Source organism: Hibiscus syriacus, unplaced genomic scaffold (genome assembly GCF_006381635.1).
Source record: "Hibiscus syriacus cultivar Baekdansim isolate YM2019G1 unplaced genomic scaffold, ASM638163v2 tig00110059_pilon, whole genome shotgun sequence".
NCBI lineage: Eukaryota > Viridiplantae > Streptophyta > Magnoliopsida > Malvales > Malvaceae > Hibiscus > Hibiscus syriacus.
The window spans coordinates 980,816-998,219 of record NW_024062582.1 but is presented as its reverse complement, the minus strand read 5'-3'; the positions used below and the strand labels follow the sequence as shown (position 1 = coordinate 998,219).

The 17,404-nt window shown below is 31.7% G+C and overlaps 1 pseudogene; it reads right to left on the bottom strand.

Moving 5' to 3' along the window:
- Positions 1-481: 481 nt before the first annotated feature.
- Positions 482-6,558, bottom strand: LOC120214396 (annotated as a pseudogene).
- Positions 6,559-17,404: the final 10,846 nt, after the last annotated feature.

Sequence of the window (17,404 nt, the reverse complement as noted above, 5' to 3'; positions counted from 1 at the left end):
AGACTTTCTTCATCAAGGCCAATTGTATTTTCACTGTACCTCAATGTCATCTTGATGTTCATCTTCAGACGGAATCCAAAGAATATTCATAGGAAGGATGCGTCTACAGTGAACGTCGTGTATTGAAACACATTTATTCCAAAACACACCACTAATGAACGTAGTATATCAAAAGACATTTATTCCAAAACACACCACTAATGAACGTCGAATATTGAAACACATTTATTCCAAAACACACCACTGATGAATGTCGCACACGAAAACACGTTCATTTCGAAGTACACCACCAATAAAGATATGGTTTTACATCTTCAGATGGAAAATAAACTATTTCAATCAATTTAGAATGAAAATGATACGTGTACAGCCATTACTAGTACGATATGGACAACCAGCATTTCAAAAGATTTAAGAAAAGAAAAATTCCAAGTTACTCTACAAATGGAATAAAACAATGTAAGACTGAAATAGGAATGGGTTCCCAAACAAGTTTCATGTGAAATGTAAGAAATATTATCAGAGGACATTAGCCCTACAAAATCTGCTCACAAATGACGATACAATTTGACACTCAACTAACTGTTAAACCTTTTGGTGGCAAACAAAAACTATAGAAAAAAAACCATTCTTTTACACACAATCCGGAAAAAAATTAAACAGATCGAATGATTTTATTTACCTCACTTTACAAATCCGAACAACAAGCACTGGTCCTCAACTAGTATCGCCTTTAGGTGACTTTCATGCTAGATATTGGGGATGGACTCTGCTCTGAAACTTCGCCCGGTTCCATATGCTCAACAAAACTCTTTAGATCCGAATTCCACATTGCATGAAGCCATGACTTGCTGGGCAACGCTGCATGCTGATTTATCTTCTGTCCGGCCATCGGTATCTAAAGGGTCCTTAGGCGTGGAAGATGGAGTTTCTTTGCTACGAAGGTTAGTGTTAGATGTCAGCCATTTAAACCGCAAACTGTTGCCTTGCCAGCATTTACCGTTTACATAAGCCCTTTCTGCCAACTGGCGTGTGCTGTAAGTTATAAGAGCCGAGCAATTCTTTAATGGCTCTGAACTTATATCATCTTTATCTTCGTTTTCCACATCTTGTAGCTCCACAGAGAAAAGATCTCCATATTGTAAGAAGTGCTCCTTCAAAACAGCAACCTAGTTGACAGTCAGATATGACTGAGTTACCTCTCATTGACGGCAGAGAATGTCGAAGCAGTCAAGTTTATGTCATTAAAACATCATTTTTAGTTGGGGGAGATAGACGTATGCCTAGAATTTTAGGTAGGATCAAGGGCTAAGAACAAGTTACCTAACAATGAATTCCTACAACACCATGCTACGTGATAGCATCAAATATAGGTATGTGGATGGCAAGGGGATGTTCAGAATTTTCCTATTTTTTTCCATGTATTTGGAAGGCCCTTGAAGGGTCATATCCCTATATCTATGTTCGAATATATGTTGGACACAGACATTTCGGGGGAAAAAAAATAGAGAATCGGAGCAACATAGTTACAATATGCCCAAGGGACCAAAATATTAAATTTTCATGTGCAAGAGCATAGAGTTCTCTAAATCATTATCAAATGGCCTAATTGCACCTTTGGAATAATCCATCCACATAAAAAATTGGAGTAAATACAATTTTCTCAGATGAGGAAAAGGAGAGAGGGCAACTCACATCTGCAAAACCAGAAGGCAACGGCGGAATAACTCTAAAAGCACTATGTCGGTTGTCCAATTTGTATCTTTTCGTCAGGAGTGGATACCTAATAGGTGCAGACATGTGAGGCTTACAGGACTGCTGCTTTGAGTTCGTAGATTCCTGCAATGCCATGTAGGTACTTGGTTTTGGACTTCGAGAGACAACATTCTCCGCTGATTTGTTCTCATCTATCATCCCTATTTCAGGGGAACTAGGAATCAAAACTTTTGCAGGACCAGCTGCAATTCCCACCTTTTGCCTCTTAGCAGCTGGCTCAGTCAATGTATCTCCCTTGACAACCCCAGACTGCAAAAGGTTGAAATAGAATCAAGCGTTAAACCTGCTTAAAACATGGGGATAACAACCCACATTTACGTTTTAAAACACTCATTTTCTCTTCTATCATTATCTCTCAGCTCATTTCAGTATGGGCATGTAATCAAACCAGTGGAAAAGAAAAGGCATGCATGTGTGAGAATCGTTGGTTAGGCAAATAGCCAACAGTGAAGCTTTTCACATCACTTGGCAACAGAATTCTGTATCATTCAACAATACCATCGACATATGCAACTTACGAACCTGATTTCAAACAAGAATTTTTGCGACATGTAAAATATATTCAAGATTGCATATTTAGGAAAATTTTATATAAATCAAAGGAAGTGCTGGGTACTTGTTTCTCAAGTTTGTCCAGCTGGCGCCGGAAGTTGTTCCGCTTCTGCTCCAGAATTTGCTGCTTCTTACGTAGTTCCTCTTTCATTTGCTCCAGAGTCTCTAACTTTTTCTGCAATGGAGGTGGAACCTGGGACCATTCATACTACCAGGTTTAGAGGAGTGCAAAGAAGGCACATCTGCACCCTGGACAACATTACTCTTCAGAGCAACAGGTTGAAGATTATCCTTTCCTCTGTAAGCAGTAGGTTGAGCTTGAATAGCAGAAGCTGTTAGACCACGTGGAGTTACAGAAATGCCACTGCCATTTTTTATTCCATCAACAGGTATGTTATCCCAATTAGCCCACCAAAGCTTAATAAAACGGTTACCCATTACAGCATCAGGTGCCTTCAAAGCAGCTTCTGCCTCTCCCTCCTTGAAAACTGGACGAAGGCCCGTTCACTATTTAATGGAATGTAAATGTCAATAACCTCTCCAAACTTACGAAAATGAGAAAGAAGCGCTTCTCGTTTGTTGCATTTCTGGGGAATCCCATTGACAAACAGTGTATGAAGTGCCTTTTGAGTTGGTTTTCTGCTACTACGAAAATCAATCTGCGACTTCACTGAAGAACCAATAACTTTGGAGCCACCATCCTCACTACTGATCCGTTTGACCTGACAGGAAGTATCTTGAGAGCTAGGAAATGCTCCTTGTTCTTCCTTGGTTTCATTCTCAAGATGATCCGAGGGTATTGCATCAATTTTATCTTTGGTGTCTGTTCCACTTCTGGAGCTACCAATTCTACCCCAAACAGACAAATTCATGCCCTGTGACCCGGTGGTTTTAATTGGCAATTCATTATCAGCAGTATCATGTAACCTGCCATGAGGATGATTAGAGATGTCATCATTTAGCAATATTTCTGTTTCATTAATCTTGGGTGACTGTACTCCGGTCAGTGAAGTTGATGCTTCTGGACCATTGGTACTCCACAAGGGTTGATCAGGATCATACAGATCGCCATTTGCACTAGTAGAACCAATATATGCACCATTCAAACCTATAGCATCCTCAGTCATTCCAGACTTGTTATTTTTGCTATGCATAGCCTTGCTGTTCGCCAAAGTGGTTGAAGGAGGAAGTACAGAAGGTAGTGGCCCAGGTCCAGCTGGTTTTGCCAATATTTGTGCACTTGGAACCGTCACAGGAAGGTTAAACTGTGACACACTCTGCAAATCAGAAAAGAAAGTTACTGCCGACTCAGATACACAGGGAATGCTAAATGTTTCAAGGTTATAAGAACAAATCAAAGTTGAGCAAGGAACTTCCCTACCAAGGCAATTTGGATTGCATACGGTAAAAATGAGAATATTTTGGAAAATTAGAATATTTAGACTAAAAGTAACAGCGAGGCTCACTTTAAAGCCCTGCTTCTGGTCTTAGTGTAGCAAATAATGCAACTATATTGCCAAAAAACATTTAAACGGTGTTAAAATGGAAATTTGAACATTTAAAAGAAAAAGAAAGATCTTCAACACATTGTTCATTATTATATTTTATGTGGTCACCAGAGAAGCTAAACTGGAAGAAAAAACTCACTAGCTGGTGCTACGTGAAATTACATTGCCAAATATATGTATATAGATATAGATCAATTTCATAAAAGCTCATGGTAAACAGCATAATAAAACCTCCACATGTTAATCAAGATAGACAATACCAAAATGAATACTGAACATCTTCAATAACAATACGATTGACGCCATGCTCCATTGGGCACATACCTCCTCTTAGACAAAATCCGCATTCATCAAAGTCTCTGCAACGTTGGCGAGGAATGCTCATATTCAATGAAGAATTCATCGGCGGCCTGAGCACCCCTTGTAAACCAATAGAATGGAGCGTATCAAGACCACCATTTGGTATTCCTGGCATAAGCCCAAAGGCACTCCATGATAAGGCTTGTGCGTTTGAAAGATTTGGCAATCCCCTTCTTGCGAAGAGACACGGAGCAACTGATCCTGGCTGAACCATTTGATAAGCAATATCAACTGGGTTGAACTAGAATCACGTTGATTCCGAGAAGAGTTTCCCTTCCTCTTCCCCGACCAGGCCCAGAATCTCCACTGAAAGTTTGGTTTGACCTAATTCTCTGGTTTGTGTCCAAATGTCCCCGAGGAAGTGAAGCTAACCCAGAGCATCTTCTATCAAACTTGGATGTCAAGTTTTTTTCCAGAGACAAACTGTTGGAATTTTTCCAGGTTTCACCTGTTTGAGATTCATTATGCCCATTTTCAAAAGGTTTATTGTCCTTTCTATATGGCCTTGTAAACAAAGGATCTGTAGAATCTCTCTCTAATGGTTGAGAGCATGCATCCCGCCTACGATGCTTATGGTTGCGATCATCATCTTCTTCATCACTAACTTCTTTCTCCTCTGGATCACTTATGCAATCAGGAGAAGAAATACCACCAAGCTTAGGTGATGAGACTTTCAGCTCCATCAGATCCTTTCGAAATAAATAATAATTCCGTGTCCTTTTATGGCATGCAAAGCTCTAAACTCTAACCAAAGCAGTCAAGTGCCTAGAGAATAAATTTGAAGGAAAACCTCAGAATAAAGGAAAGAGTTGAGGTAGGTACTAACAACATAAAACAGCATAGAAGAAAACAATCTATGCAAAAAACAAAATTAAATTACAGAAATTAAGAACACTTGCATCACTGGAATGCCTGAGGGAAAAGAATCATGTTAACAGTCAAGACAAACAGAACTGTAAAAATTATTATGTAATCAATAAGGAAGAGATATTAAATCCATAACAAGTAACTCCATAAACTTATCAGTGGACTGATTTGCTTGCTATCATGTTTATTCCTTAAGAAGATTAATCTATCTTTAACACAATTTCTAATGCACTGTCTAAATGAATCATATAACTCATAGTCCCCCCAAACCATAAATCAATTTAGGGAAGCAAGGCCAATGATATAACCTCTATAAACAAGTTGATTACATTATCAAATGCCTAAGAATGATAATTTCTATAACCTGCTTTTCGACTCATAAGGTCAATTAAAGAATATTAAGTTTAAAGAAAATAAACTAAACTTTCATAGCTTTATGATGAGTGGTTTCCACAGGCCCAATTTTGACATTTGAAGTCTCCAATTCAATTCCATCTATCAAAATTACAGAACAAATACCAAACAGATACACATCTTTGCCTCTATAGTTCAATTCTGGAAAATTAGTTAGCAATACTCTTTACTCCCCATCAAGTACATTGCAACACTTTGGAGATCAATCTTCATGTTATATTTTCTACAAAAAATGACTTATAAACTACAATGAATACCTTATTCTTAATCAAACCTTCTGTCAAACGCCTAAAACTCATCCTGACATAAAAATTTGAGAACACACCAACTAAACCAAATGCCATTAACAAAAACACCATTGAACATTGATGTGTTTATTTATGATCCTTAAAACTCATAACAGAACTAAAAGTCTAAAAGTTGCAGAAAATAATTGAATGCCTCTATGAAACTTCTTTTCACTCAAAATTGCTTCAAAGTTCTCGAAATTACACAAAAATTCGGGATAACTGATTTCTTTGTTCCTTGTGCATGAACTCCCATTAGTAACCTATAGAAAACAAATTCAACAACAACAACTCTCACTTAAACTACATTAATGCTGAAAAGGACAAGATCTTACACGCAAATTCAGCCGTAAATCAAGCGAACAAATAGAGAAACAAATCATAATCCGGAAATTAATAAAAATATACAAACAAATTGAGCTCAAATTAAAGAGTTTCCATGTAAATCCAATTAATTAGACGAAATTCGAATAAATAGGTTGAAATCAAAACAAAATTAGCCATCCAGGTTTTGCAGGAAAATATTAATCAATAAATAAAATTTATATAATAGTGGGCAAAATAATAAAAAAAACCTTACGGAATATTCCAGAAGAAAAGGAGGAGCAAAGCGTTCGGAGCTACCATCGGATTCCGGATCCAATCCGACCCGACCTGAAAATGAGAGAAGGTAAATTACGAAGCGACGGAGGTCTATTTCAGGAAAATAGACAAAAGAGTAAGCCGGAGATAGGAGGAGGAGGCGAATGGCATGATCGTAATAAAGTTATAATCGAGGGGAATTTTTTAATTCAGAGGTTTTGCATTGGAGAGAAATTTATGGGGAAGAAGAACGTGTATACATTATCAGATATCGAATATTATTTAATCTGTCAGATATTTGAAAATTTTAAATACCTAAAATAATAATTTATATCTGATCTGATAAAATTTGATATCTGAAAATTCGGATAACCGAAATTTTGGATCGGATATCCAAATATCTAGATCCGAATCTATTTTTTTGCAAAAGCTCTAAAAAATTAACATAAATTAAAATATTCAAATGTACTTGTTTTCCAACAATTTGTTTATGCAATTACATGTCCTACAACAATTAAAATTTTAAATAACATAATACATTAAAATAGTCCCCTAAATGTTAAATAGCATAAAGTAGCGTATATTAACAACACAATAATCCAACACAAGATGTTCAAAAATAAAATATTATATAATAGTATCAAGTCTCAAATCAACACAAGATGTTCAAATTAAAAATAGCACACAAGAGTATCAAATCTCAACAACACAATAAAATCAACACAAGACGTTCAAAATAAAATACCACACAAGAGTATCAAGTCTTAACAACATAATAAAAGAGATAGTAGGATCATTAATTACTTCAAAATTTCAAAGTACAAATTTTACAAATCATCCAAAGTATTAATTGTCTCGTCAATTATGATCTCCGGCTGATCTAAAGTTAGATCTTTCATGGCTACTTTACACGAAATAAAATAAAAAAGATTAAAATATACATTTATTTTTAAACTTTAAATATTGAATAAAAAAAGAAGCAATCAAAAGTAAAAATAAACTTATCTTCCTCCAACTCTTTCAAGGCAATTAAACTTTCCTCTATTATAATAGGTGATCGAGAGGTGTGTAACCAATCTTAAGTGCAAACAAGTGCTTCAACTATTTTTGGAGTCAATAAAGTACGAAAATAATCAAGGACACGGCGCCCCGTAGTAGAAGTCGACTCAAAGCTACAATCGAGATAGGTATGCAACACATCTTTAGCTATCTTATGAAGAATAGGGTATTCACCATTGTAGGATATCAAATTTTGAAACATGAGACTCACAAGCATATTCAAATACTTCTCCAACTCATTTTTTGTTGGCACTAATTAACAAACAACCTGTATCCCTTTGAAATTTTGAAGCCATAAGTTGTTGAAGATCAATCTTACCTCTACTTTGAGTCCCACCTTGATTGAAATTAGATAAAGAAGTAGAAGTAGAGGAAGACATATCACTTGTCTTTGAAGGAGACATTGAAGAAGCATATGAGTCAAATAAAGATTGCAAAACCATCTTAATTTTAAAGCACAAAAGAGTGGCTTTTGTTTCATCATAAGAATCATGCAAAATCCAATTAACATAATTTAACTTGTGCCTAGGGTCAAGGATCACAACCACAAACATCATAATATTGATATTATATGTTCCCATAATACTTTTCATACTTAGACATCATTTGGGCTATCATTTTCTTAATACCCTCATCATTATCACTTATGTTGAAATCATTAATCTAGTCCTGTAAATCTCATGTGCATAATGGTTACAAGTCACATAACGAAAACCATATAACATCAATGTTGCATCATAAAAAATGCTCAAGAAAGGTAAAAAAAAACTACTCACTCTCTTCCAATCATCTTCAATGGGACCACCACCAACCTTTCTAAGTTCCTTGAAACAAAAAGAGTCTTTCATGTATAAACTAGCAAATGCCTTTTTAAACTTGATACCAGATTCGAGCATTAGGAAAGTTGAATTCCATCTATTCTCAACTACTAAAGTTACAAGACTTTTGATATCCTCTTTCTCCTCTTCTATGTAAGTTTTAAATTTTTGAAGTCTAGCAGGAGAAGATCTAACATATCTCACAAGAGTTCGAACTTTCATAATGGACAAATCAAGTTCTTTCAAACCCTCTTTCACAATCAAATTCAAAATGTGGGACACATATCATATGTATATATCGACCCTCCAATAAAGTAGACTCCCAAATGTTAAGTCTTCTTCTCAAGTATTCAATTGCTAAATTGTTTGAGCTAACATTGTATGGCTACAGTCATAATGTTTTTCAAACCCCATTCAATCAAACATTTTTCAAAAGCTTTGCCAATAAGTTGTCCTCTTAGGCAAATTCCATTCATCATCAATAAAATGGGCCGTCAAACACATATAGCTTAAATTTTGACCCAATGTCCAAGTGTTTGTGGCTAGACAAACGCTAGAATGTAAGTTCTTAAAAGTCTTTTTCAACTTATTTCTTTGTTCAATGAAAAGAGCATAACAATCTTAGTGACATTTGTACTAGAAGGAAGCTTAAAGAGAGGATTTAAAGCCTTGCAGAATTCAATGAAACCTTCACGTTCGACAAAAGCAAATGACAATTCATCCACAATAAGCATTTTAGCAGGCTTCTTCCTACACAAATCATGATCAAATTTCCAGAATTTTGGAATACTAACTATTTCAGTAATTCCATCTTCATTTACTAACGTTTCACTTTCAAAATTAATTAGTTTTTTTTCTTATCCAAATTTGGAGGATATTTTTTGCACCTACTAATGTGATTTGCTAAAGGTGTAGTGCCATTTTTGGTTTTACATCCAGTAAGTTTTTGACAATACTTACAGGAAGTAAAAGTGGGATCCTCCTCATCAACTGAAAAATGACTCCACCACTTGGACTTTCTCTTCCTCTTTTTGGTATTTTTATCGACATAAAAATTTTTTGCAGCTAAATTTTTTCTTCCATCCTCACCAGACTCCATCATCGAGTCAACAAATAAGGAATTAACATCTCCATTCATATCAAAAGATGACATATTCTATAAACAAGAAATAAAATATGTCTAAATCAAAAAATCAAAAAATATACATTACAGAATATATGCATTACATTTCAATTTTTATATATTAAATCAAAAAATATGGTTAGTTATTTCACTTCTAAAAGGTTAAAGAAAGTATGGTTACAGTGCATTCAACTTTAAGATAGTTCTTTCACCTCTAATTCTATATTACAAAATGTATGCATTACATTTCAATTTTTATATATTAAATCAAAAAATATGGTTAGTTATTTTACCTTTAATTCTATGTTACAAAATATTTAACAGTGTTTAAGGTGCAGTACATAATATATTACAAAATATATTAAAATAACCCAAATATGTATAGTTTCATTACCAGCTTTTAATTCAATTAGTTAATTTATCAAACATTTTATGTGCAACAAAACCCATAAACTAATATGGCCAAACTAGGACGAGAAGGAGTTTCAATAACCTACAGAATGAATGCACCAATAGGAACAATTTATAACCTCTAGATAGAGGAAAAGGTGGTAGAGTAATTTAGTTTACTAGATTAGTTTGTTTCGTTATTTACCCAAAACAATATAGCCCTTACATGAGATTGAAATGGAGATTGGTTAGGTTTTGACCTTTAATTCTATGTTACAAAATATTCAAACGTTGAGAGGGAGAATCAACTACAGTTTACCGGAGTCTAAAGAAATGGTTCGTGAATATAAACACTGCATAGTGAATTAAAACCCAGTAGTAGAAATTTGAGTGTGATGGTGAATTTTGTGGGAGATGGGTTTGACACTTTGGCTATTTGGGTGTGAAATTGTGAACTGTGAGATGAGAGTGAGAATGACAACACTACACGATACAAGAGAATATTAGAAATTATTAACTTAAAATTATAATAAAATTTTAGGGGTGTTGGGGTGGCTAGGTGGGCTGACTATAATTGTTGGGTTATTTGAGGGCCCATTAGAAATTATTAATTTAAGGACCATATTTTTTATCGGGTTTTCGGATAATCTGAACATGAATTTTTATCGATTCGTATCCGATCCGATCCGATAATCCAAAAAAAATTGAATATCCGATTCGAACTATCAAAAAATTGAAAAACGGATTAGATATCCGAATTTTTAGATCGGATCAACATATCAGATAGGTCAGATCGATTTTTTTGCACACCCCTAAGTGTGACAAAACTTATCCTGGGACGAAGGAAGAAGGGATATTTTTGTTTGAATCCCTTATAGTTTCTTGTGTATTGATATCCACCACCTACAAAATTTAATTGTTTCAATTCAATGATTAGGGTTTCTCTTCACCTTGAATGATTATGAAAAAAAACCTTAGCTTTTAATTTGCGTTTGATGTATTTATATTTTTATAATGTCTTAATGGTATATGAGATCCTCAACTTTTTTTAAAAATCAATGTGGTCCTTAAATTGAGAATAAAATAATTTGATCTTTGACCAATTTAATCAAAAGTTGATGGTTAAGATATTGATGTGGCATTTCATGATGTCAGATAAAATTATAGATGTGCTAAATTGATTTCTTGCTTGAGTTCAATGATCAAATTAATTTTTTTTGAAAACTCAAATATTCATTTAATTTTCAGAAAAATAAAAATTATTTTAAAATTTAAAATTTAAAAATATAAAAATATTAAAATTAAATGTAAAATACTAATAATAAATATTAAAATACTACAAAAATAAAAACAAATATTAAAAACACGATTAAAAATAAATAAAATAAAAAATATATCACAAACCATAAAATGACAAAGTATAAATTATTAAAATTATATATCAAGGTAAATTAATCATATTTATATAGTCGAATTAACAAAGTCAACATGCTTTAATTTCAAGTTCATATCAACAATTACTAAATATGTTATACACTTTCATATCACACATACACACATACTAAATATGATTTCATTACCATATAGTCATATCATTACAAAGTATTTTTATTAGATTTATCGAGACTTACGAATTTTGCATCTAAATATAGCTAAAAACATCGTAAATTATTTGTATCAAAACACATCTAATCATATTTCAAACAATTTCTAAATTATGTTTTATATACTAGTTTATTGTACAATGTGCAAGAGTTTGTGAATAACCCTTAGAATTGTTTAAAATAAGATTATATGTATGTATTGATACAATGGTTCCTAATTATATTTTTCGTATGTATCAACTAATCCAATAATAATATTTTTTGTAAGTGTTGATGATATGATTATATGATAATGAAATTAGAAATGGATCTAGGTGGAGGAGGTCGCCCCCTAAAAATTTAAAATTATAATATATTTTAGATTTTTTTTCTATGTATTCCTTTTATTGAAAATTTGCCCCTAGAATTTTATAAATCTAAGTTCACCCCCTAGAATTTTATAAATTCAAGTTCGCCCCCAACATAAGATCTTGTGTCCGTCCCTGAATGAAATCATGTTTAATATTCATACAAATGTAAGATATAATAGTATACGACATCTTTAATGATGATTTACATGTATATGAAATTAAAAGCATGTTGACTTTGTTAATTCAACTATATGAATATAATTAAGTTGTATTTGTGTATATATATTACATGCATATATTATGTATAATGTATGTTTTTTTAATATTTTTATAATTTATAATTTATCATTTTAGAATTTGTGATATATATTTATTTATTTAATAGTGTTTTTAGTTTTTCTAAACAATTAGAATTTTCTAGTATCTTAAGACATACTTTAACACCACCCTTTACATCCTTACTAAATTTAAGCTTTATAAATCAGCATAGTCCATCCTCATTCGTATATCTGATCCGAAGGTAGATTTTAACACCAAGTTAAAAATAGAGGAACTTAAGCATGCATACGGTAGGTTTCCTTAAGGCGTTGAAGGGTGAACTATACCTTCGGATCAGTTGCACGGATGATGATGGATTATGCATATTTGTAAAGCTTAAATTTGGTGAGGATGGAGAGGGAGACGTTAGAGTATGCCCTTATACCAATCGTATGTTATTCATATCAATATACATCTAATTATATTTAAGATAATTTTTAAATGATGCTTTATACACTTGCTTGTTATACTATGTGCACGAGTTTGTGGATATTCCTTAGAATTTTTTGAAATATGATTATATGTGTTTACTGATACAATGTTTCCTAATTATATTTAATACAAAATTTGTAAGTCTGACTAATCAATAATAATATATATTTTTTTTATAAATGTTGATGATATGACTATATGATAATGAAATCATGTTTAATATGCTTACATGTAAGATATAAAAGTGACAGATTTAATAATGATGATATATATATATATATATATATATATATATATATATATATATATATATATATGAAATTAAAACATATTAACTTTATTAAATCGACTATATGGATATAATTAAGCTCGGTGACCTAAGTGTAAACAACATTAATTTAATGAAGTTAATCAATAGAAGTCAACTAAATCAAATTAGTGAATAATTAATTTAACGGGGATATTAAAACATCTCAATTCATCATTTGATGTTCATAAAATAACTTGTACATCATTTAGGGTATAAATTTCATAACTTATAAATTTAAAACATTTGGCATCTATAGTAATTGTAACACCTCAAAATCTGGTTTAGAAGTTTCGATTAAGTTAATCAAATTTTTAGAAAATATTTGATTTGGGAAAGATGGTCTCAATTGAAAGAAATTTGAAGTTTGGAGGATAAAATTGAACTCTGTTTGAAGTTTGGAGGATTAAATTGAACTTTTTTTGAGTTTTAAAGTCATTTTCATGCATCTCAATTTGTTCAAGGACTAACCTCAAAATATATCCATTTTGGAATCGATTCTGAAAAATAAAAGGTAAAAGGATGGAGGTTAGTTATTAGGGGTGTTCAATTGGTAACAAGGAACCAGTAACCGTTGGCAAGTCGTGCACCTTGAACTATTGGGATACTCGAGCTTCTCCACAACCTTCATCGGTTCCACGATCGGTGTATTGAGACTCTAGAAAGATGCAAGGGCACCTTTATTTTGTGAAGTCCCTTGGTTTGCTAAATTGAGCTGGGTAATGAACTGTGACCTTTTCAACATTCACTACATTATGAGTTCCAACTTTAACAATTCCGGACTTCGGGGAGTATCTCGCGAGAGAGAACCTCGAATACCTTATATTCCTGAATAAGTCATGAATTCAATATGATCTCTGATAAATTAATACAACTTATTAGAATCAAATTCATTATCAATTAATCATATTCACCTAGCCTATCAACTTACGAGTAACCATAATAGTTTTGAACCCATCATTAGTTCTAAGGGTCACTGTAAAATCTATCTATTAAGATCGATAGAGAGGTTGAAATCCCTTTTATTTCGCTCGTTTACTTTCTATCTCCTTATGGAGACGAAAGAGTTATATATCGGTAAACGATTTTTCTCTCATCGGTTACAACTCTTCACCCTAATCAGAAGGGATGAATCGCCTATAATTTTCATTACTCAATTATTTCTTTAAAAAAATTAAATTATACTATGTTTCTATCTTCCGATATAAATACTTCTTAAATATATTTTTTATATTAGTATATATATATATATATATATTTATAAATATACCATACCATTATTTTATCCATATACTTATTATCTTTATAGTAAGGTATATTCTAGATATAATAAGGCCTTATAGATATGTATAATATTTAATTATATTCTTTTATATTATCTATGTATAGTATTATTAAATAATATGAGACAATGTCGTTTTTGTGAAGATAACTCGTGAAATGGTATCTAAAATCACTAGAGTGAGATTTCATGATTTATCCGAACAAATGAATCCTTTTATTTATATTCAAATAATTTTAATAAGTATAGATATTTTTAGAATCTTCAAATTTAATAATATTTACAATATTAATTGATATTATATATTTTAAACATTTTTTTCTTTGCATGGTAAAATCAGGCCGATATTGCATGTGTCAACTCTATTTGGGCCTATAGGGCAACTCAATATTTATTTAGGGATCTGCTACATTTATTACAATAAAAGGAAAATTCGCCATGCATGTGACGAGTTACATTAAAATATATTATATTTTTTTGTAAATTCAGTAATATATTTTTATTTATTTTGAAATATTTGAAAAAAATTGGTAGAACTTACCATGTGGTGTGACGAGTTCTGTTTGAATTTGAAATTTGTTGTCTTTATCTGATTGTTGGGCAAGGTGACGAGTTCCAATAAACTAGCCGTTTATGGCCGTTAGATTTTATTTTTTGTGTGTGTATAAATAAGAGTTTAGGTTTTGTATTATGATTTGCTTATAAGAAAAAAGATAATTGAGACAAAAAAAAGTGTTGTAAAGAATGTGTTAAAATGGCTAGTCTAGATGGCATGTTACGTCTTGATGATGTCCATCTTTCCTCGCTTGAACTCACTCTGATAATTTTTTTATATATTTAAATGTTCAAATTATAATGTTAATGTTGTTGTGTTGAAAATTTGATTAATTGTTTGAAATTTAAATTTTAGGAAGAAGAACAAATTATTTTTCACCGAGGGATGAAAAGTGATGAGCCAGATGTGCAAATTATTACTTATCTACAACAATCTGGATTGTATGCGACCATATATTTTTGTGATTTTAGGGTGAAGCTTGCACTGATTTTTTGGGTTGATTGAACATTGGAGACTCAAAACTCATACATTTTATTTTCTTTGTGGTGAAGCGACGATTACTTTGGAAGATGTGACTTACCAACTTGGTGTCTCGATTAATGGTGTAGCATTGGTGAGACATAACAATTACAAGCGAGATAAGATTTGCGAGCAATTGTTAGAAAAGGTGCAACCAAAAGATGACACAAATAGGTTGTGGATATAGATGATGTGGTTGGAGAGTGAATTGAATGAATATTCTACCGAGCAAGAGGTCATCTATGCAGCCCGAACATATCTTCTCCAATTGATTAGAGGGATATTGTTACCACATAAATCCGAAAATTTGATGCACGCTCAATATCTTCCAATAATAAAATTTTTTACTTAGTGTCGTCAATATAGTTGAGATTTTAAGATTTTTTTACTTTTTTATACCGTGAACTTAGCAAGGCTACAATTGTGAGAATATGTTAAAAAGTGGATTAGAAGGTTGTCTAATCCTTTACAATCGCGGGTTTGGTATCACTTTCTATTTTTGATACCAAGTACAACAACCCTAATTGAATTTCCTCTTACTACAAGGTAATATTTTTAATTTTTATTTTAGAAATATTATATTATTAATTAACATGTTTAAAAATTTTGAATTAATAATGGAGTTAATAATTTATATTTATTATGTTGTTTAGATGGTGACATAAAATTGATGATACAAGGTTGGTACGTGCATCGAAATTAGATGTACGAATGAGTATCGATATTATCGATAGACATGCAGTAAAAATTCTAAAGTTTTTTATAACATTTAAATTGAGGGAGTTTATTTCTATTAACCCTAAATTATTATTTTTATAATTTAATTGGATGTCGTATTATGAGTCGAAGATCCAATAGTGTCTACCAACATTATTTTTTGAAAGAGGAGAGACGTGGTGTGCGATAATATCGTTGCTTCATTTTGCCATTGTTGAGATCCATGCCTTAAATAGTGTTGCAATAGTTTTGGTTCCATTAGCCTATTCCAACACAAATATTTAATATGAATGAACTCCACAAAATTGATGCACGTGGTAAACATAAAGATGATTGACCGAGGAAGCATATTACATACATTTAGAATCAGAATGAGAGGTATGTGTCTATTCTTTCATAGATAATACCTGATGATCTTGATTTCACAATATTACTCTATCTCCTAAATTATGAAGCAAATGAGAAACCATATTTAAAAACATCGAATGTTAAGGTCGGATAAAAATAAACGAAGGCAAAATATGCAAAAGGAAAGAAATCGTCATCATCATCTTCTTCGGTTTATTTTCCATCTTAAGTATGTGCATATCCTCCACCATACCATGCTTCAATGGAGAGTCGACTAGAGTGGGTAGAAGGTTCATGGGATGTAGTGCCAACTACTCAATCATCTTCGACAGATCCGTTTAGTTCATGGGATGCATTTCTACATCCTCAACCATATGTGTACAAATTGAGTCAATGATAGGGTCAAATACTTTAAATAGTCTATCATTATCACTCGAAGTTGAAATAAAAGTGGTGGACTGATGTACAATACACTGGTTTAAGGTGTAGTGAACGAAGAAGAACACAATGAAGGTGGACGACCATAAAGAAATCGACAAGTCCCACGTCATTATCATACTACCACTCCTCGACATCGATAATAAATTAAAAAAAATATAAGTGAAATTTATTATTAGTAATTATATTTATTAAACTAAATTTCAATTTCTAGTTTGTAATAAATTATTTTAAAAAAATGAAATTATTAAATTTATGACATTTTATTGTAAGTGTTATATTAAAATTTTGTAGAAAAATTTACTTAAGCATTATTTTTTTTGAAAAATTAAACAAAAACAATATGAAAATGAAAATTTTAAATTTTAGAAAATTTTAATTTTTATAAAATTATTAAGAAAAATAATTTTGGATACTTGAAAATAAATAGAAATAATATGTAAATGGAAAAAAAAAATTAACTGAACTCGTCATATAAGGGTAACAAGTTCAATAGAAATTTGAAATTTTGTAGTTGTTGTTGTTAACGGTTGGATAAATTCAAAATTTGAATATGGAACTAGTCACATGGATGTGACAAGTTCCAATAGTCAATGATCCATTTTAATAATATTTTTTTTTATTTTTTAATACTAAATAGTTTAAATTATTAAATTATTAGATCATAATATTAATATATTATTTTTTGAGTACTAAATAATATTTATATATGATTTCAATTATTTCAATAATAGTTTAGAATTTAAATATTTATAATTAAAAATGATTTCATGGAGATTTTTTATAGTTGTGGAGAA